This window comes from Formica exsecta, unplaced genomic scaffold (genome assembly GCF_003651465.1).
Source record: "Formica exsecta isolate Colony F162 unplaced genomic scaffold, ASM365146v1 scaffold115, whole genome shotgun sequence".
Lineage (NCBI taxonomy): Eukaryota > Metazoa > Arthropoda > Insecta > Hymenoptera > Formicidae > Formica > Formica exsecta.
Window position 1 is genome coordinate 1,526,375 of NW_021848490.1, and position 23,854 is coordinate 1,550,228.

The window sequence follows — 23,854 nt, forward strand, 5'->3', positions numbered from 1 at the left end:
AATTCATGAATCTCATCCAGTCCCTCCTTAAAATGCTTTCTTGGTTACAGGATATCTGCAAAATAGAATCGACCAAAAAATTGGCAATCGGATAAGATCGCGGTTGCGTATCAAAAAACTCAAAATTCTCAGAGTCGCTACTATATAGAAACTTGTTATAAATTTTAACTTTTTTTTCGCTTGTCCGAATCTCGATTGAAGACCTGTCATCACGAGTTAGTAGTTATCTATGTAGCTGTTGACAACGTATTGTAAAAGTACAAATCTTCTTCGCATTTTAAAATATTAATATAATTATGAATACAATTCGAAAATTGTTTATTTGAAATTTTGATAAGCAAGCAAGAATTTTAACATGTTTTTAAAAAAAATTCTAATAGAGGTAAATCTCTGATAAATACGTGCTTACTGTAATAAATTATATGATAAGAAAACTGATTAAACTTTCCAAATATGCTAAAGTTTGGATAAATTATAATTCACAGAATTTCATTTTTTTCTATATATAATCTCTTATAAAAAAAACATTATTAATAATTTTAAGATTCACAAGGGTTTTGCAACGATGTGTCATATATTGGTATTAGCAACATCCACCCTCGGTATCCACAAAGGCGACGTAAACGAAAAACGAAGAAGAACGATAAAGAACGTGATTAAAGGAACGTGACAAATATGGTTCGTCACTCGTTTAAATGTGAAAGGCGATAGCGAAATATCGAGCAATCATTATTAATTGATTTCCTTTACTTTCGATCCATATTAATGAAGTGTTCGCGTGTATCCGTGTTTCAGCTACCGGTCTGACCGTTGTATCGCACTCTCTACGCGCTATGTTCGTCGCATATCGTATCAGGGACGCAATTTATTAAATAGACATCGTGCTTTATCATAGTCGACGGCGGAACGAGACAAATTCAGACGTCGCGTAAAAGTGACGTTAAGGAACCGAAAGCTCGCCGCTGCGTTGCTTCTAGTTATATATTTGTACAGACACGAGCTCAAAATTCTTATGTACCTACTCTCTAGATGCTCTAAAATCATCGTACATGCTTTTAGACATATCAACACGACAATTAGGAAAAATAAAATTAATTTAAATTTGGTTGTATTTACGGCAAATATTTTCGGCAAATTTAAATTATTTTCGGCAAATTCAGTACAAGAGATTTAAATAGCAAGATGTTTATCGAGTCCTTGCTTTCAATCTTTCAAAATCATTAATTAAAGTTTGTAATTAATTTAATATATTTTCTTTATCATGTGTATTATTGCATCATTTGTATTTATAAATAAAAAAATTTTATCTTCGAGATATTTGCCTTCACAATAAATTCTTCAAGTTATCTAATCCATCATTAAATTCACATCGCATCTTTCTCGCATTAGCTATATCTCTTTGTTTGCTTTTTAAAATATACTTCTATCTTCTTCTCCTCAGTAGATGTCACCGTGACAAATGGCAGAAGGTATGCTAAAAATTAATGACAAACTTTCCTCGCCCGAGAGAGACGAGTAATAGAAATGTTGCAAGGGAAGGTAATGAGAGAGACAGAAAAAAAATTTCAATACAACTGGTCCGTGATTTCCGCTTTCTATCGTGAAGCTTTCCAGCGCCGTAAACGATACTTTCAGCACGGAGACGATAAAATTATCTCTGTTCTCTAGCCAATTAATCGAGCACTTCTAAATTCTGCTTACAGTTAGCGCGACTGGCACAAAGAGTTCACACACACATATCGATCAGAATGGTATAGTATCATTCACTTTATATTTCGATTCCATGAGCACACAAGAAGGTCTTTATATCGGTCCGTGTCAATGGAACGGCAATGATTGCCATAGATTGCCATATCTATATCGTCATCGTGTATTTGGTGACTGGCTGATTCTCCTTTCCTATCAGCAAGTAATATTATGCAAATAAAATTCAGAATCGAATCGTCACATAGTAATAAACGCACCATGAGGTTTTTCCACATATCTAAAATACCGAAAATTGGAACGTTCGATTTGAGCGCGACCCGTTAGACTTTTGTTCACAAAAATAAAGCATTTGAAGTTTGCCAGACGGAACGGAGGGCTGAACGAGGACCAAGTCGCGAAAGGAAGAACAGAGAGGGGAGGGGACTTTGAAGACAAAAATAGCCGAAAATTCTTGCCATCCCAAGAGCACAGAAAGTCTCCTCGCTCTCTAGAAAAGTAACGGTGCCGGATCGTTGAACTTGGTGCATGATGTGGCCGGTGCCATTAAGAGGACCCGAGGAAAGAGGAGACTAGAGGATTCATTGTCGTGGCACGGGAAAGAGGAATCAGTCCAAGAATATGCCCGAGGCTATATCCCTGGCCCCGTAACGATCCGATAAGAGGCGTGGAATTATTCGAGTGTAAAATTCGCGTGCGGACGGAATCAGCGCTTATCGTTTCCGCGCGTATAGTTGCTCCGATTTCTATTTATATAAGCGAGATTCCACAATGTACAGAGCAAGGAATCGCACGGTCAAAGAAACGCCGTGCACATCTGGCGAACGTGACGCGGGGCTGGAAAGTTGCGGATCTAATTGTGATAAGCAAAATTGAAGATAATTTCTTTGACAGGTCGCACATAATATTTCTATAATGCGAATGATACGGTAAAAAAATGAGAAATAATCATTATTAGAACAGCAAAATTGTGTAACTTGATATATTACGATATATATAAATACTTAATTTATAACTTTAAATAAGTATCTTTATATTATTCTATAATTATATAATCGATACAAATCCCCTTTAAACTTTATTAAATTTCCGCTTACAAATGTAATCGCATCACCTTTTAAAAGAAAACTTTTTCTCGCTTTGGATTCGCGTTGCAGACCATGCTCAAGTTAGAGAATTGTGAGAGGAAAGTAACTATCCGCATCAAGGCGGATAAACTTGCACGCCGTTCGCAATAATGTGCCGTATCAGGCGCGACCTGATGCAACGTATAATCTCGTAAAATTCATTTCAGGGAGTCAAAGGGTCTTAACGAAATAGATGATTGCGATTGCTTGAAGTGTACGGCAGCCCGGAACAGATTTTCCACGTAATAATACCTATTAAGACTAGCTGTTACGTATTGCCGTCATTTGGAATTCGCTCGCTCTCGTACGCATTGAATAATCGGCCACGAGGATTGCGGAAAATAATTACGATCCGGCCTGTTATTATGACGATTCCTATAATGACTCTTTTCATTAACAACCGTGGCGAGAACTTTCGAGCTATTTTGCGTCGACCTTGATGAGGATCTCTAACAGAGACAGTATGTTTTCCGTCGAAATCGCTGACAAAATTGCATGTAGGAATCCGACTCGACGCAAAGCTGAGCTAAGCGGGATATATATTAGTCCAAATTCTAAAGCATAGGTGGCCAACCAGCGACACGTGCCTCTAATGACAAGAAAATGTCCTTTTAATGGCGCTTAATTACCTAATTACGGGTACGCAAATGAATAGCTTTACACTCTCGAATAATAATCCTATGAAAGATATTAGATGACATACGCGAATACGACGTTCAAATTGTGACTGCCGCGCATTAGGGAAAGGTTGGCCACTACTGACCTAAGGGATTTCACGCTCTCCAAACTCGTCCGACACGAACGACGCGATTAATCTTTCCTGCGAATGTCGCCGCCTTCTAATCTCGTTCGAATTCTGTCCTTTTTTAATCCCGTCAAGTGAAGATGAACAAATGATGTGACATGACTCATCGACGCTTCATTTCGATGATACGATGATATCATATAATGATATCAAGAACAATGAATGAGTGGTCGGGAGTTTTTCAAGTGTGAGAATACAATTTAAAAAATATGTAGGTCATTTGAGATTTCATCTTCAAATATGTTGCATTGAAAAAAAGATGTATTATCTATTCAAAGATTTATCGCAATTGTTCATATTTTGTAATTTGCAACTTAAAATTCCGTTAACGCAAAATAATGTGAATTATATAAATATCCTCTTTTCGATTTTAATTTTGATAAAAGCGTCGTTAAAAAATTTAACAGATAATACTCCAAAGTCACCAAGCAAGCTTTCGGAGCATCAGCTGACTCAGATTATTCCGAGCACGTAAGCTACGTAAAAATTTAGCTTATGAAGATTCCCTGATCGGCACGATTGATACCGTATATCGTATTCGAGGAAAAGAACGCCAGTTGACAGAACAATGCCGAAACTTTGACAAGACGCTTGTGTTGCTTTATATTTATCAAGAGCATTAGTGAGAATGGGAATTTCAAGAAAGGAAATCAGATTATAGTTCGGCTTCTCATTGGCTTTCCATAAGAGCTACAATTTATCCTTCCGATCGCTCGTACGAGTTTCACTTGGCGTGTGTATGCCATCGTATTTCATCCTCGGTACGTATAAGAGACAAGGCAAAAGGAAATAGAAAGGAAAAATGTCATTTATTACCCTGGTAGCGAATCTTCTAAGGGCAATAAGCCACATAATTTTATTTTATAAAATAAAATAAAATAAGTAAATACAAATAAAATAAGAAGACAAATCATGGAAAACCGCAATTAGGTAATTAAATACTATTAAAAGAGCATTTCATTAGAGGCACATGTAATTGGCTGACAATCTTGCTTTAAAATCTGAACTGTATCTTGTTTAGCTTTAGATATAAATTTGTACCCAAGAGATGCGCTATTTCCTTAATACATATATAAACTTAGCAGAAGAAGAAAGATCTAAGCACGCCAATTTTTATAAATATGCGCAAACGTTTATATTTCCAAAAAAATTTAGAAACAAAAGAAATTAATTTGAATATAATAACGCTTATATTTAGTGTAAATGTTTCGCTAATATTCATAAAAGAACCAGTTTTCTTCAACGTTTCCACAATTTATTTCATATTCACCGAGAACATTCTCTCATTTGTGACGGAACTTGGTAATGACGTAAGATTCGCGAGATTAAGAGAGAAGGCGACATGAAGAAAAGAGAAAAAAAAAATGAGAGAAAACGGCTGGCATTTCAAATCGTCCGACAGATTCGCGCGTTTGAATAAATCTAACGGTGCACATCCGCGCGTCGAGAGTCGGCGAGAGGAAAAGGAGATATACGAGGAGAGATCGAAGAAAGATGGAAGGCGGACAACAGGAAGAAGCGGGAGAAAAGGGGGACAATGCCGATCCTCCCACTGGCCCTGGCATTCGGAATCGTGGCTTCTACTACGTGCCTTTCTCGAGAAGGCACCGGCCGCGGAGAGAGAATCAGAATTTATCGCGACCTTCCTCGTAGATCGCTTGTAAACTTGTATTCCTTTCTATCCGTGCGGTACGAGAAAAATCGCGCGACAACACACGTCGACGTCGATCTTCTGCTCCCACATGTAGTTCATTGTGAACGTTAAATCGCCGCGAAGAATCTCTTATATACAGGAATCCGATTTTTATATAACAGACAGGTTAAGTAGAAACAGAGAAAATATTCTCTTTCAATCTAAAAAAATTAATATCCTTCATCTATGTGAAATAAAATCTGTTGCATCTGTATTTATATATTAATCAATTATAAATTAATACCTGTCTATATGTGTGGATGTATAATAAATTATGCTGATTTCATAAAGAAAAGTTTATCGTTTCGAATATTCTAGTAAAAATATGAGATATCTTGTAACCCCGCGTATAGCGCAGGATACAGGTTTAACAAATAAAACTGCTAAAAAAAAAAAAAAATCTATCCGTTTAGCATACACGTTTAGCATAACGTACGAAGGCAAGTCCATTTAACATATGCAAATTTTCCCGGATGAATATCTAATTAGTAATCTTATTTACTTTCACCGTTTCGAATCGCATGTTCTCTTTTTAATTTCACGATTCTCGCAATAAAATTAATAAACAAACGCAATATTTCATATTTGAATGTCTCACTAACTTTGTACAGAGTGAACACAGCTCTCAGAGTGTATTTCTTTGATACAATTTAAAGCTGAGGAAAAATTGGGAAAAACAGACGACGCATTGTCGTAAAACTTCGAATTTCTTGATATGAAACAGCCGGGTCGATATCGACGCAAAAATACAATATGTCGCTTTTGTTACCTAAAATGTGGCCGATGTCCAAAAAAAGGGAAACGGTGAATTGTGACGTTGAACGTACAGGCGTTATTTGTGTTTACGTGAGTACCTGTTGTGGCTGACGCATGTAAACCACGTTACGGTTCTACCATTAACCGCACTTACACGCGCAACGGAGCGAGTAAACGCGGATGTTGCGTTCCTTCCGCCTCCTCGTTTCGTGTGCCTTGGATCTTTTCCTATCGGTTAAAAACACATACGCGTGCGCGTATGGGCCCCGCGGGAATCGTTGGATACATAAAAAAAAAAAAAAAGAAGAAAGAAACAACCGGTATATTCTACATCGCGCCTGATTTCCCTGGACAAATATCGCAAGCCGCCGATAGCTAACTGCCGAGCGTGCTTCAGTTAAAGCACGATGAAACTATCGCGCAATGTTACATTGCCATAAATTAAGCAATTTTCTCGTCATATATTATTTCCCGTTAGAAAATTTGAATCTGACTAGAAGATATTTATATATTTTTTTTATATCTTTTATTCACATTTAAATTTTCTCTCGACGCGAAGAACGTATTTCTTAAAATCAAAAATGTAACATGAATGTTGAAATTACAGGATCATTAGTAAATTGCGACGATTAAAAAAACTTAGTAGCATTAAATACTTTAACATTTTTGAAAAAAATATAATTTAATTATTATAGAAGAAACGCGGGCATAATCGCATACATACACACAAACATTCATCCTTTCAATAAGTTTCACAAAACCGATATCATCCCCGTGCGATGAGAACTTAGATTAAAACGAGGAATCCCTTTCCATTTCCGCAGACCTGCAATCGAGAGTGGACTCCGTCGCAATTCTCGACAGTAGTGCGTACGTTATCGCGTGGTTATTAATTTCAACCACGACTTCGTTAAGCTAAATAACGTTCTCTCAGGATTCACACAGATACACGCCATATAGTCTACAATCGCTCCCTGTACTTTCTAGTTAGCGCTGCTTTTCTTGCGTTATCTCGCAAGCAGCGATGTGCTACCGTAATTTCTTATTAGCAGTCTGATTGCAAACCGAGGAGCATCTATCACACACTTCCACGTCTCTCTGTTGCTTCTAGCGGTAAACTAAAAGCATAAGAAATGCCTCCTAGAACATTACTAGAGAGCCGGGGTTTTCGAAGAAAACGCATTATATCTAGATATTCATGCATCAGAACTGTCTGTAGCAAAAAAAAAACCATTGTATTTTAAATATAAGACCAGCAATAAAGACACATATAAAATCAAAAGATGAAATAATTATAATTATAATAAGAGCATAAATTTATCTCTCCTGAACAAAACTTTTTTAATTATTTATTTTCACCGTATTATCTATCTCTTTTAACAAATATTGATTTATGAACATCTAAATATGATGTTTTCCTCGGAAAATGCTTCTCAGGCATTTCGAAGGCATTTATATCATTTAGTATACGTGTATCAAGATGATCGATAAACAGCCATAGCATCATGTAATCTTGGTATTTTGGTTGAAATGCACAGGTGCGTGTCGAGACACACTTGCACAAGTCACATCAACGCAAGTGCGACAAGTATTAACGGCGGGACGCTATCTCTTGATGGAACAGGCTCTAATCCGGTCGGCCTCGAAAACCTCTCCTCCGCGTATGCCGTTATTATTCCCGTCACCCGTTACTTGGTAGACGAATAAAAAGACGTCCGCGCCTTAGAGTGTCGCGCGTATCTTGAACATATGGCGGTCCTACGTTTCCCGGTCTGCTTCTCCTTGTGCTCTCGCTTTTGCAAGCTTCGGGCAAGCATTAATCGCGAAAGCATCGTGAAAGCAAAGCGAAGATTGCGGATCTATAGTTAAATATTTTTCACTCTGTTGTCATTCTTGAAAAACGATTTATGACACCTGCGCGGTTCATATTTAAACTGTGGTAACAACGATAACAAGAGATGCTCATTAATTGCTAAATCGTGTGTTAAATTCACTAAATTCGTTTATATCAATGTAAAAATGAGCGATTACACATACACACATATACAGAGAGAGAGAGAGAGAGAGTTAATGCGCATAATTTCGCGGACAATTTTATATAATTGTCAATATTATGACTAAATTACGTTTAAAAAAATTTTTTTTTAGTGTCGCCGTACCTCTCTCCTTCCTTTTTTTGCTGAATATCTCCGACACAATTTCCCTTTCGCTGAATATGCACGAATATTCCAGAGGAAGCCTATGAAATTTAAGCAAATGAATATTCAGTGATACAAACATAAAACTGTTCACGCAATCAAACAGTGCGGATCAGTTACTTTCTCGATTTTTGAATTTTTTATTTCGATATTATTAAACACTTTGTAAAGTCATATATTGTAAGTCATATAAACCAGATATTTTTATCTATATAATGCATTTAAATATCGTTTAAATAATTTCAAACCAAAAGCAACTATCTTTAAACTTCTTCACATTGTATATTCCGCGTTTGTATTTCACGTTTAAACATTTTTAAAAAATCAGCCAATACCTCGCAACAGAGAAGAAAACAAATATAAAGAATAATAAATATAAAAATAAATAAATAACTAAAAAAGACTAACACACAAAATCGATAAAGAATTGTAAATGAAAAGAAAAGATGGAAATTTCAACAAGCTTGAAAAATTGAAGCGGAAAATAAAAATATGACGTGTATGCTATTTATTAAAATTGTAATTTTAAAAAACACGAAGAGAGCGCAGTATCCGTAAAATTTTCATAGAAAGCGCATTTTTCTACAGAAGCTTGACATCCATAATAAACTTGGATTAACGATGTACGATAAAATGTGGGGGGAAAAATGTCGAGAAGAGTCGGAAGTCAACAGGCGCCGTAGATCAAGTCAGCTTGGCGTGCGTAAGCGCTTTCGCCGACCGATTTAATTGGCATTAAAGTCCCTCGCGTGGGTGGCGAGTCACGTACGCATCCGCAAGACCCGATGCGCGATAGCATCGCGCAAAGGATAACGGAAAAAAAGGAAGAAGTTACACACATACACACATACATACCGTTCGTCCTCGAGTATCGAGTCCGATCTCCGGACTCTCACGGAAACCTGCGAACGATCGTACATGTGCGAATGTCCCGCTACTGTTTTCAGATGCAGCTGATATTGCGAGCGCGTTTCAGATGCAGCTGATATTCGCGTAGCTGCGTTTATGTCATATATTTCATCGTTAATTATGCAAATTATTATTTTATATACTATATTGTAAGAAAAAGGGATTAGACGCGAAAATTAGACATTCCAAATTGAGTAAAAAATTGTTAACAATGGCAGGAATGAGAAATAAATTTTGCATTTTATTAATAAGTGATATTAATTTATCCTATTCGTGAAGAATTGCAACAATGGGAGATGGATATTCTTCCTATGTCACATTTTTATTGTTTTGATTACACATGCAAACTTCAGATATGATTCTATATTTTTATAATACAATGTAAAAAGAAAATCATACATATCCATAAGATTAATACAATACTGAAAGGAATGCAAATCATACTCACTGCTGTCAATTCAATAATTGTTTCTAATGCAATATAATCTATTTTATCAACCATGATAGTCGGTAAGAAACGTTTTCTATTTCATCGGCGATAACTTTCCTGGAGATCTGGAAGCTTTATCAGAGTTGATCCAGGTGTCGCATATTACCAATAAGACATTATTAACTGTCGCTTTTCCACTGAATATTAAATAATTTTTTACTACAAAGAGAGAGAGAGAGAGAGAGAGAGAGAGAGAGAGATTTTGTTACACATACATATAAATGAAATCTATGAAAATATTATAATCTAGAACAAAATATTTAGAGATTTTTTAATAATAATTGTGCTTGCATAGTTTGTTTCGGGAATATTTTTCGAATATCCTGGTTGAATGAAAGACAAGTCTTTGATAAATCCTATATATAATTACATTAGAAACATATCTTTATTTTTTACATAATTTTTGTCCAGATGTCCCTTTTTCTAGGAATAAAATCTGAAGAAAAATTAGAGAAACAACTAAATTTCGATTAAATTTAATCAACGTCGATACAAAAGATCGGTCTTTATACATAAAAACAAAACCTTTTATTTTCCCAAAATCAATTGATTGAATTTTACGATTATCGCGTGCACGAAAATATTTTTCGACTCGATTAAGCCCGCCTATCGCGTACCACAATTTGCGCATGATGCAGGACATGATGGCAGAATACAGATATTTTTTTTTTCCCCGTTATTTTCCACGGCCAGCCATCGACTGGTTATCCAATCCGCATTTTCCATGGATTTCAATAGGATTTCACGGTGGCCAAAGAGAGCGTCGCGTTCGAAGCCGATCGATAGATTAATAAAAAAAAAAAATTGCAAACCACATTAAAAGAGAGAAGGAGAGAGCAGGAGAAGTTGACGAACAAAAAATGGCGAGAGGAAGTGCAGCGGAAGAAATAGTCATTCGAGAGAAACAATAAAGTGCCGTTGAACAACCATTATTTTCATTGTTAGAATCACGTACCGTTATACAAGCACTGTAATGTAATTATCGTAACCGAATTGTCCAACGAATGGATGATTAGACTATTTCGATTTGTTTTGTTAAATTTTTCCCATGCTTTCAGATATCGCGGTGTTTCTCGGTATGCCGAGAGAATGTATGTGAATCGAAAATATACATTTTAAAATATAATTATTGTTTAATCATTTTTTATACTCAAAATCTATATTTTTTACATTTATTTCTCTCTATTTTCATTCTTTCCTATATAATTTTTCATATATAAAATAGCTAATTCACTTTATAATTATTTTCATACCTTTGCTGTTTTCCGTACACGAACCAATAGAACTTCAATTAAACGAAAGTCCTTTCAACAATCCTCTTTTCACCCCTTTGCACATGATTTATTTTGTAGAACATGAGATAAAAGTGATGTTACAATCGCGAATTCTCTTTTCGAATCGTGCCTTTCATATTCGCATGAGAACGCGTATGTAAATTTTCATTGTTTTTTTCGAAAGATGAGAATTGATCTCATCCCATTGCTGAAAAGATGAGAGCATATTTAAATATGTTCTTTTCTCTCCATCTCTCTCAAAATACGTTTATGCCAGTCGTCCGAGTCTCGCGCAGCAGAGTAACGAGATTGAGTGCCGGCGGAGGCATCCTTGACTGACAGCAAATACGAGGGGTGAAAAGAATCGCGCTAAAGTGTAGAAAAGAAAGAGGAACTATGTGCCTAGATAGCTTGTTTGAGAGAACGCTCGTATCTTATCGATCGTCGAACTTCAACTAACAGCCGAAACTTTCCTCGCTGTGGTTACAGTTCTGACATTTCCAGTTACCACATTCGCTTTATTTTCAAACTAATATCGCAAGAATTTACATATCTTGTAACGCAACTTTCGCGACTAATCGACGAGAAAAGATAATGCAATACATTCCGAGCACGCGATCACATTCAAATATGTGTATATACGCCAGTAATTTTTTAAGATAACTATTATACATCTGTACAAATCTGATGTATATAAATATATAATAAATGTATATTCTTTTTCTCGCAAAATATATTCCTTTCATATATAAAAATCATATCTTCGCCCCTTTAATTTAAATCTCTCTCTCTCTCATTTATATTTCTCACTTTTATTATTGAAAATAACATTTAAAATACAAGAATTTTTGTAAAATATTTTTTAATTTAATAATGTTTAAATATAAATAATTTTTAAAATTTGTCCTTTTTGCGAAAAGCTCGATCAAAAATTATTATTAAAATTGAATAAAAAAAAAATAACAAACAAATATATAAAATTAATTCCCAAAGCAAACAAAATAATAAATTACATCGAATAAATATCAGATTATTGGCAAAAAATACAAATATTGCATGTATGCGCAAACTTTTTTATATGCAATTATTTCGCGTGATTTTTTATGTTTCATACAAATAATTTTTTTTCATTCGTAAGGAAGCTTTGAGCGCGAAAGGGGAGTCGCTGGAGATAGTTCCCTCGATAAATATATGTACATCTGAACACACACAAGAGTATTTTGTATACCATATATCAAGCCTCCATATATCTCCTTCACTCAATCATAAAAATTCCATCCAAGACCTAAGCGCACACATGTGTTGACATAAACTCCGAAGATTATCAAGAGTGTACATTAGATACGTGTGAAATATGCCTTTTATCAATTCGTATTTAGAAGAAAACCGCAATCGTTTAATATATTTGCCATATATGTATTTTTAAAGAAGACAGTGGCAAATAAAAAATAATTTTTCTTTATATTAGCATCAATGTAATAAATTATAAATATGTAGGTATATCATGTGTTTCTCTAATATAATAATATTTTTAATTGTAACATTCATATATATATGATATATTTTTTCAGTAATATTATTTCAAATTTGATATTCCTGTGTGCAAGTTTTGCGAAAAAATAAACTCTCTGTGTTAAATACATATATTTATTTCAGTAAATTTCAACGCCATCATATATGTTCGATATCAGGGTCAAAGAGAGAGACTTGAGAATGCCCATCATTTATTTACCATGTCAACTTTGTTGAACTCGACCCTTCACACAGTGATTACATAACGAAATGGATATGCATCTAAATACAGCTCGAAAAGCCGAGAGAAGATTGAGGAAAGAAAGCGATGTGAAACACTTTATAAAATCGTGAGCTTTATCAGCGCTTCTTTTCCCGCGTTTGATACTCGCTCGGATGAAAATCGAAGTTAATGGAAAGTCCGCCTCGACAATACAGCAAAAATGCAGCAAAAGAACTGTCGCGCGTGGCGTCTGGTCCCCTTTTAATCAACGGGGGCACAATGAGACGATGAAAAATCCAGGTCGCTTCGAGGGGGATTCGTGCTCCGGTGGTTGCGAAGGTGATTGCGATCCGACGGGGGGTCGTGAGCGAAGTGACGATTGTGATGGAGAGTGCATGTGGGGAATCGACCGACGTATTAAAATGTCAGCTCGCACTTGCTAGGGCTTAACCTGTCGTACGTATATCGCATATGATAATGTAAGGTCTAACCAGCTTGTCGCTCTCCAATCTCTCCCACGCCGGATGCCTTCACCCTCGCTCCGCGCCGGCATTGTTTTCGGTATATACGCGCGCGGAAAGTCGAGGATATTTCGTTATAAAGTTTCGACGCGATCCATACGATTGTGCGAACTTCTGTTAAATGTATAGGAAAAAACAACATGTGTTTCTCGTTTGAAATAAAATTTATAAAATTATTTCGTTGCACTCTCGTATGTCATTGCAACAGCAATAAATATTGATGACTTGATGATATCTTTTAACACTTGTATAATATTCGAGCAAAAATAGACGGACGATCTTGTTAAAAAATGCAAAAATGTACGTTAAATTAATCACTGAATTTTTATTTTAAATAATAAAGTAAAGAATGTTGAAATATTCACAGGTATTATTCTTTCATATGTAAAAATTATATAATTCGCATAACTATTACATAATTCAATCAAGAAATATCTTTCATAATTTTTGTAATTTTTCTAATGCTAAATTTTCTTAATCCCTATCGAAGATCATGTTGAATTATATGTCAAGATGCAAATAAAAATTATAAGAGAAAGAGTTTTCTACCACTACGAAAGAAATGTATTATCTAAAGTTGCATCGTTATAAAATGATTTCAAAAATAAAAGAACAAACCACCTCCCGGCAGAGTTGAAACTAAACTTTTAATCTTACAACGGTATTTTAATTTTAAACTGGAAACATTCCATTTTATGCGCGCATAAGCTTATTTACAATATCGAGGCGACGTTTGTTTACAAACTTCTTCAGCCCGGGGGCACGTCTTCACCTTATACCGACGAAGAATTTTGCGGAAATTTTGCAGATTTGTCTGCCGTGGTATCAGCTGTCATTAATTGATGTTTACTTAGTAACGAGGGAATTGTGTATACTTAACGAGACCACGTTTGAGGAACGAAAATGAAGTTTGTGAAAGACAGCTTAAATGATACGTTAAAGTTTAGCGTGAAATTATGGCAAGCAATTAATTGGACAACGGTTCGGCTTGTATTATCATTCTAAGCCCTGATAAATTAATGATCGTCCTAAAATAACATCGCGATGGACTTTGAAATAACATTATGAATAATGTCGCTTTAATTACCATCACAAATGTTAAACCGAAATACAGCTGGCAGCTATGATTTGAATGTTAAATGCCGGATTGGTTAAATTAACCATAGAATCACGTTTTCAGCCATAATCCAATTCCCAAGATTATGATAGCCCGAGGTTGACAGAAATTTCTGTTGTTCAATTAATATCTATCTATACACAAATTTAAGATGCTTCTTTTAAAAACTATTTTTCCTTAACATTAATTTATATATTTCTTTATATATAAAGTTTTTAAAAAATCTTATGAAAACATGAAAATATATTTTATATTCACAATATTTTTTAAATTGTTTGGAGATAATGTTTGTAGATATCTCTGGAATTCTAGTCATTATATTAAGAAAATTTTGCGATTCGTCTACATCGGTCTTCGGGGTCAATGTTTTTAGGTATGATGAATGGGCACGTTCTTACTTCAGACACGACAGTAGCAACAAGATCGATGTTGCTATCCAACTTAACATAAACGCATGAACGAGATAAAAACAGTTTACAGAGCATTTTGTAGCTTATATCATGATACTGTATTCTATAGCATAATGTTAACACAAAATTTCTCTAAAAATATATTACTTATATTTACATTATAGAAAACATAAATCGTGCATTGAAGATAAAAAAAATAATATACCTATATTATATCAGAGAGAAAGATATTTTATACAAAAAAAAATATATAATATTATATATTACGTTTCTTTGTCTCTTTTTCTCTATCTTAATAAATAATATCAAAAATACCACTCTGTTAAAGTTTCTCACTTTCAAATATATTCTAGAAATGACTAGATATAAAGCTGCTTTTACTCGAAATTTGTATGCAAAAATGATTTAAGCGGTCGGCGAACTCTCGAGAGACATGCATCCCTGGCGCGACTCGGTTCTTGTTTCGCCCCAGTTGGTTACGATATATTTTCCGCGCCGAGCGCGCGTCAATACGCGAGAGCCGCCAGCGCACACCTGACGCGCTTCCGTCGACGGCGCTGAAAAGGCCCAGATTCGGTGATCCGTCTTAATCGGTGCCAGCGTTCCCGGATGTGACGGGACGATGAACAAACGCCGTTGCTGCGACGGCGACCTCGTTGCCGCCGCGGCGCTCACGTCGGTCGTGTAGCAACAGCCACCCTCTTCGCCGCCCCCCCCCCTCCCCTTTTCTCCCGCATCCCGGCATCCCTTTTAGTCTTAGCCGCCGGCTATACATAAACTATACCCCCGGTGGTAGCGACAAGCAACGACCCCGTACTCTCGTGTGTCTCGCCTGTGTGCGCCGCGGGGGCCGCCTGTCCCGCGCGCCTGCTCATTCGGGCATGAAAATTCCGCACCCCTCGTTGCACAGAATCATCCCCCATCCATCGATCGAGCCGCTCTCGTTGTGCCGCGAGAGAGGCGAGGGAGAGAAAAAAAAAAGCTAGAGGAAAACGAGAGAAACACGAGAATATACGCGAGACCGTCGATGTCCAGGGCGCGCGAAGAAGTTGAGCGACGCGCGAGGCTCTCTCTTTTTCTTGCGTAAACTCGGGTAAAAAAATGAAATCGCACGCTGCGGGGTGTGCAGATGATAAAAGGCTAATGACCTTCCTCGGAAGGGTAATTGATTTCGCGCAACCAAACGTGATATTGTTTAACACTCGCTTTCGATTCTCTCTTTGCAAATATATCTAACAACGATGTTTAAGAGTGAATCTTGAGTCTCTTGATATTCAAGTTTAATGAGATATTTAAAACGCGAATTTTTTCTTACTTTATTGTCTGTTTTATAAAAATATTTTCACGCAAACAGTTTGTATATCTTCGCATGCTCTTATAAAGGTTGAAAAAAATAATATTTTAAATTTGTTAAATTGACTCAAGAAATGTATATCATATAATTTCCCGATTGAAAATGCAATCAGAGTAAGTTTTGGTAAAAGATAAGCGCATTAGATCTCACACATGTTTGGTAATAGAACGATCGTTAGTGGGCGCATTAGCGATCGGGGTGATCGTAAATTCGAAGGGACCATGCTCGCAAACAATGGCGAAACAATTTCGTAACAAACTGCAGACAGAGGTTTCGGGAATGGGTATGCCGAAACTCTCGTAATAGCGGTGAGAGAGAGAGAGAGAGCCGACAGTGGGGTCACACAAAACGCATTCCGACTGGCATATGATGCATTGCGTACCCAGCTTGTTAGAATTTCCTCCTCTTTCTGTGTAATCTCGACGTCCTATTTGCATACGAAGACATAATAAAGCAGAAGTACTTTTCGGTAAAAATTTTGAAAAAGTTGCGGAAAGAACGTCGAAGAAAGAAGATCGAAGGAAGCTCATTGAATATATTTCTTTCCTATATAATAACAAACAAAAAGCTCGATTTTCTATAAGAACCTTATTCCGTATGAAAGATCGAAATAAGAAAAATTAAAAATAATAGACAATAATTCAAAAGAATAATAAATCTATATAATAATAATAATTCATAAAATATAATAAAAAAATTTATGACAGATATTTTTTCCATTTTCTATAAAAGTTCTAAAAAGTTCTTTTACGAGATTCATGTCCATTGCCTACCTGTTAATGAAATGCAGAGGTGCTACTCCCAAAATTTCATCAGAACGAAACATTGCCAATAGCAAATGATACATCGCACGCCGTGTCGTACTGCGTAATGCGACTACCCTCTATGTGTGAAAATATCCTGGGTAACATGCGAGGAAAAAAAACGGAGCAAAACAACGTCGGTCGGGGTAGCATTAATAATTCGTTCATCACGTCGGTTCACCGCTCGTTCGAATGGACGTTAATCCCGGAGAAAATTTTCCGACAAATTACGTTCATCGGATCGAGTAGAAGTTCCGATTTCACGAGGAGTCTCGAAGTGAAATTACACGTTTCAAGAGCGACCGCAGAAATTAAATCTTTTCTCACGGACTTTCTGCGCGATCGATTTAATTTCGCGTAGAAAGGTAGAGAAAAGCGCCGTACACACTAGGGAAAAGAAAAAGAAAGTTGCCGAGTGTTCAGGAATCGATTGAGGAGCGCGGATAATCGCGAACTACTACGTAGTCGTTATGCAAAACGCGTAAGAAGTTAATGTCGCAATCGCATTCTCTCGACCGGGTGATTACTGTGAAAGCGTAAGGTATGGCTTTGTGTAAAAAAAAAAAATATATGAAAAATTAATTCGCGCTATCTCATCGAAAATAATAACGGCGCGAAAAAAGCGGCAGCAATTTGTAGGTTTTTTTTCAATCGTCCTGTAATTTTTCAAGTATTTATTAAATTTTTGTCGCGGATAAAAAATAGGAGATATGGATGATCGATGATCCCCGCCTCCCCGCAATTATTTGGTAAACGTTTGCTGGGGCAAATGTGTGTCCTGTTGGAACGTTCTGTTCGCCATAAAGTGAAGATTTATACGTTTTCAAATGTAACATTGCACACACAATCTGTCTGGATAAATTAGATCGCAAATCATTTAATATCAATAATCGCATTCCGAGAGCCATTAGCGGCCACAGATTTTTTCGTATAAACAACAAAAGCACGTAGTTATTCACTAATGTCTTGATAACGAACAGTGATATGTGTTTTATTTGCATGCAACGCTTGACCTTTTGCTTGCAGTTAAACGTAATTTTCGTCATTTAAATTTTGAAAAATTGCCAAGAGAGTTATATTACGATACACGAAATTTTTAAAGTAACAAGTGTTTCACTACATAACGGTATACGAAACGCTATTTCTTTTCCATATAAATGTTTATATATCCGTTTTTATATTTCATGATAAAAATACACACATTATTTTAAAGAATAAAATTTAAAAATGTAAAAAAAAATTTCGAATGTACAAAACGTAAAAAATTTACTGGAAAACAGTAAAATTTTTCGTAGTTCATTCAAATATGTATTTGTTTAATCAAAATTCTAATTATCACACGCGATATTCTTGTAATATAAATTTTACAAGAAAATTTTATTTAATGAAATGATATATTTATACAAAAAAGCATTATCCAATATATTATAACACAATCCAAGAATTAGGACAAAGTCAACGTAGCTTTTAAGATACAATCCATTAAACGCAGTTTATCGCACTGTGATTTCAACTTGCTTCACAAAATAATGAAGAAGCAATAAAACAAAGTACAATTCTCTGAGCTGTAAACGTAATGCCGTGGCGAGTAGTTGTTCTGTGAGAACAGTAACCCCTTTTATGTTCTTTATTGCTATCAAACTTTACGAGGGTAGGTAGATAGAAAATGGTGAAGAAAAGAAGAAAAATGGCGAAAAGAGAGAAAACGGGAACCATTCGCGGCGGAGAATCGAGAAACGTTGCAAGTAAAGAAAGAAAAAAAGGAAGACCGTGAATTACTAAATGGATCCTTCTCTTATGCTACGCTCAGCAATATCCTCTTTCCTATTCTGATTCTTTTCGATTACTTTTTCATGGATGCAATCGCGTTGACCAGAAACTCAATATCACAAATATTATTGGGATAGCATCGCATCAAAAATATGAGCAAAAAAGCTACAGCGCAGGTTACACAATTAATATTTGCATATATTTGTTACATAATTTTACTTAAACGAAACTCTGTCATTAATATTCTACTAGCATTTTCATATTAATTAAAAGGTTTCAAAGGTAATCGCTTCAGAATATTATATATGCGCTACGATTTTAAATTTTTTTGATAATAATTTCGCTACTTAACAAGAATTTTTCATATAAATCTATTTGTAAATAAAAAATAAACCCATTCACGAAAAATAGCGCGATTTTATTAATGACGTATACGTGTGTGTATCGAAAATAATAATTGCAAATGAGAATTGAGAAGAAAGTGAGAATATCGCGCTGGAGCTCGAGAAAAGTCCCTCACGTTTGACGTTTTATTAGAGCCACGGAGTCTTGTTCCATTTTGCCCGAGGATTCAGCACTGATTTAGTCTTCGCACGCTCGCTCAGAAAGTGAGGAGAGTTTGATCTCTTTTAACTCCTTTAATGTTCGCCGAGTCTGCCTCTCTTAACGGCCTATCGTTCTTCTCCATCTGGATTTCAGAATCGAATGCGTGTTCTTTTAAAGCCGACTACACACGACAAAAAATGCACGCATGCTGTGTTGATCTGACGTGTGTTTAAACAATATCCAGATGATAAAGCAATGTACACGTGCGTGCAATTGTCTGGCGTAGTGTCGTCACACATACATGTATGCATTTCTTTATTATTATCTGGATACTGCTTAATTAAGCATTTTTCTGTCGCTCATGTGCAGCTAGCCTAAAACGGCGGAAGTACGGACGATAAAAAGTCAAGCTGTGAACGCGCGGGAATTTATAAGAACTGCGACCGAAAGCGTTTCTCCAAAGGGCTGGACGCCGGATTTCGCGTGTGTCTGCCTTCGCAACAACAGTCTGCTACGAGGTCGGAATAATTAAAAAGGAGAAGTGCTTCGATGCAAAAACTTTCGAATTACTTGGTCGCTTTGGTTAGATAACGTTCTTAAAAGACATGTCGAATTACGAATGAACAAATGCTTTAAAAATTGTATGTGTCTTAGGTGAATACAAGTGTTATAAAAATTCGAAAAGTAGAAATTTTAATCAAAAACAAGTCGTATTTTAATCAAGACAAATCGTAGAAAAAGATTACTTTTTAATTTATATTTTCTCATTTTTATATGATTCTCGCGCGTACGTTTAACTTGACATATAACAAAATTTACGTTGTAAATATGAAAATATATTTTTTATATAATCACATTACATATTACATTATGTACAGCTGTCGCAAATTGAATTTCATATCTTCGCATTGTTGCCAGTCAAAAGTATGAAAAAGAGAATTTTATTAAATTAAATATTAATCTTATTAGCAGTTTTAATTTTGCTAAAACTGCCGTTTCATATACAATATTTAGACTATTGTGTATTTATGATGCGTTCGTTCGTGTGTTTATGCAAATGAACATTTACACCAAGTCGCATTGTAATTTAATCATCGTTATCCGACGCGTTTATTCGGCCATTACACAATCAAATTATGTCCGTCGATAATCGGTTCAACTGCCGAGGAAGGCTATCGAAGCAGGTACACTGGATGCAACATGATGCATGCATATTTAAATGTCGGACGGTAAATCCAATAACGGCACAGTCATAATAAGCTACTTTATCTATCATTTCCTTCTGCATTATCTTATCGCGCCAGTATTTGAATAAATTTATTTATATTTCTAGTTATACAAAATAATCGAAAAATGTCAAGCTAATAATAAACCTTTTCATCATTTTAGAACAGATTTCTTTTTTATTAAAATGTCAGAGCATCAAAAAAGCTTTCGAATTATCCTCGAATAACAATAATAGCTTCTCATGAATAAAGCTAAAATGTAATAGAATAACAAAATCATACCATTTTTAATTCATGTGAATTTTGCTTATCTTGAATTTTAGTTTGAGATTAATCTACCCAAATACTATGTCTAATGTCATAATAAAAAAAGATTATACAATAAATAACAAATTTTAAAAAATTCAATTCCAAATTCAATTTTTTATTTGTTAAAAAATATGTCGCTAAAATTACATTCGAGTTTTCTGGGATACACAAAAGCGACAGTATTATCTGCATGGCGAATCAAAATTTATGAAATAAAAAATATCGAAAAACTACAAGGAAAGAAATTTCTATGAATGAATAAATGTTAAACTTTCCGGCTGGAAATCAAGCTTATGATATAAAATAAGAAAATCAGAAAACAACCGTGGACGCGACAAATAAATACAAGTTATAAACTCAAAAGTGTCTAAATTTAAAGATTTAGATTACAAATATATTATATTAGAGTTATTTGTAATACACAATCGATCATGCAAACTAATATAATGAAGGATATTTTATTAAGGCGATAACATTAAAATAAATGAGCACCGTAAATAATAGCAAAAAAAATGCAAAAATGATTTAATGAAAATATCAAGTCTATAATTCAATAATAAATTTGCGTGATCAAATGACTTATATCGATCAAATCGAAATCGACAACCGCAATCGTAACTTTCTATTCATCAAACGTGCTATATGATTTACGCGATATAATTTTTATATGATCAAACGCAATAATAACTAGCTTGTGCGAGAGAGTTTGATCCTTGCAATATACCTGTGCGTTCATCAAGCTTGACAGTAAACGCAGTAGATCGATATAAATATATTTCAATCTTTTGCAACCATATCACGCGATCTGTCATTCGATACTAATATAAGTGAAATCGAGCAAGTTTCTTTTATATACACTAGAATAATTATAAGCGCGCGCCATTTATTTTGTGTATGTGTGTATAATTACTTACATATTAACTCTAGTTCTTCGTTTTTTCAAAATCATCTTAATAAAAATTACACACACACTTAATATTTAAACTCTCAAATGCGTTGTCATGACCAGCCTCTTATTGATATTAAGTAATGTACAGCATAGCGTCGAGATAATCAATCAGCATCGCGAAAAAGAGGTAACAATACTTGCGAGTATCGATTTAACATACGTTTTTAAAAGTGGATATCTCGATGAGAGCTGCTCACGGCATATTATTAGAATATTACAAAGTGTGTGTGTATTATATAAAATATTATAAAATGCGCCATTTAGTTTTTATAAATGATAATAAATAAAAATGATAAGAAAATCGCAATATCTCTTACAATATTGGTTGGGGCATATGTTAAAAATTTTTACCCAGTACTATCCAGAACCCTAAATAGAAAATTAGAAATGCGAAAAAATTTGCCTTTAAAATATTTAAAATTAATTTAAAATATACTTATATAAAATTTAATATTTTTTTGTATATATGTATATCATAGTACGTAAAATATTTCGGCAGCGAATTAACAATACCTAATACGGTATTTAGCCTTGGTGGCGTAAACATTAGCGCGCGTAAACATTGTTTACGTATCACGGCCTTGTTATGAATATCAAATTCGATGCGTATAATAAATTTTTTAAAATATTGATTATTTTGAGCGCTGCTATAATTTGGATCTTTTATTTGCATGTTACAGAACAACGTAGCGATATTCTGAGAGGAGGAGGTTAATTATATTTTGGGCTCTGCTATAATTTGAATTTTATATTTGAATGTTACAGACAACGTAGCCTCAAGACCAACAACTCCGCTGTTGCGCATCAGTGCCGGTGAGTAATGAACTTTATTTTATTTTGAGGTAACGGATTTGTAGATATTGTAGATGCGAATGTAGTGTGTAGATTGTAAATAAATCCGTTGCCTCAAAATGGATGGGCTAGAATAGATTGAATCAAATAACTTTCAATAGAGTTTTTTAATATGCATTAAAATATATTATAGATATAATTTTAAAGTATAAATTAAAACAAAAATTTGAAAAGGATATAAAATATTTTTTCAATTGATAAATTTTATTTAATTTGTTTAATGAAGAAGGCGCTAGTAATTTTATTAATTATATGAAATAGTAATAATTTATTCTTATATTGCGCTGACTTTATACTAATTTTGTATAGCCCATTCATCTATAATCTTTATTATCATATCAATGAAAGCTTTGCTTTAATTGATGTAAAGCCAAATTATCGATATATTATATATTAAATTATATAAAATATAAATGTTTTACTAATTTTATTTTAATATAAATTATATATTATTATAAATAATATTATATTATTATAAGAATCTCAAACAATTAATTTAATTGATAATTAATTTTGATTGATAACTTGGCATTATATTAATTAAAGTAAAGTTATATTAAAACAATGCATGACAAACAGACGTAACGTCTCATGATTATAAACGAGCATAAAATTATGCTCATGCACCGGCGATAATAATTAGCCGGCAACGGAAGGAATTTGTCTCCTTCATTGACCTCCGATAGAGGTCGAAGTTACATCTCTGGCTAGATATAGCCAGAATGAATATGGCCAGGATCAACGAAAGGTAGGTCCAACTGGCCCAACGGAAGCAACGTACGGTGCGTTCAATTAGGGCACGCGAGTAGGACACGCGAGTAGGATACACGATTAAGACACGCGAGTAGAGCACGTGAGTAGGGCACGCGAGTAAGGCACGCGAGTAGAGCACGCGATTAGGACACACTCCTCAAAATTTCAATGATTTCGGATACCCGCAGGTTTAGCCACCAAAAGTAGGATTGTTAGGATTATTAGAGCTATCTTAACCCAAAATAATCATATTAATTTTTTAAGCATTTAATTCCTTAAGAATCTCAAGGAATTAATTGCTTACTAGGAATTAAAAGAATACCAATACTATTAAAATATTGGAGATAAACAAAACAATAAAATATAAATAATACAAAATTTAAATTTATTTATATTTATTGTAGAAAAATAAAAATTAATTATAAAAAAATTTCAGAAAAATTAATAAATTTAATTTTTCTGCAATTTAAATTAAAAATTGACTAGTAGAAAAATTAAAACTTATTATAAAAGATTTCAAAAATAACACATGCTACACTTTTTTTTATAAATA

At 34.6% G+C, this 23,854-nt stretch overlaps 1 protein-coding gene across 1 annotated transcript in view; it reads right to left on the reverse strand.

Moving 5' to 3' along the window:
- LOC115238444 (probable Ras GTPase-activating protein) overlaps nucleotides 1-23,854 on the reverse strand; it is a 304,505-nt gene that overhangs the window by 205,467 nt on the left and 75,184 nt on the right. The gene's annotated exons all lie outside the window — the stretch shown is intronic.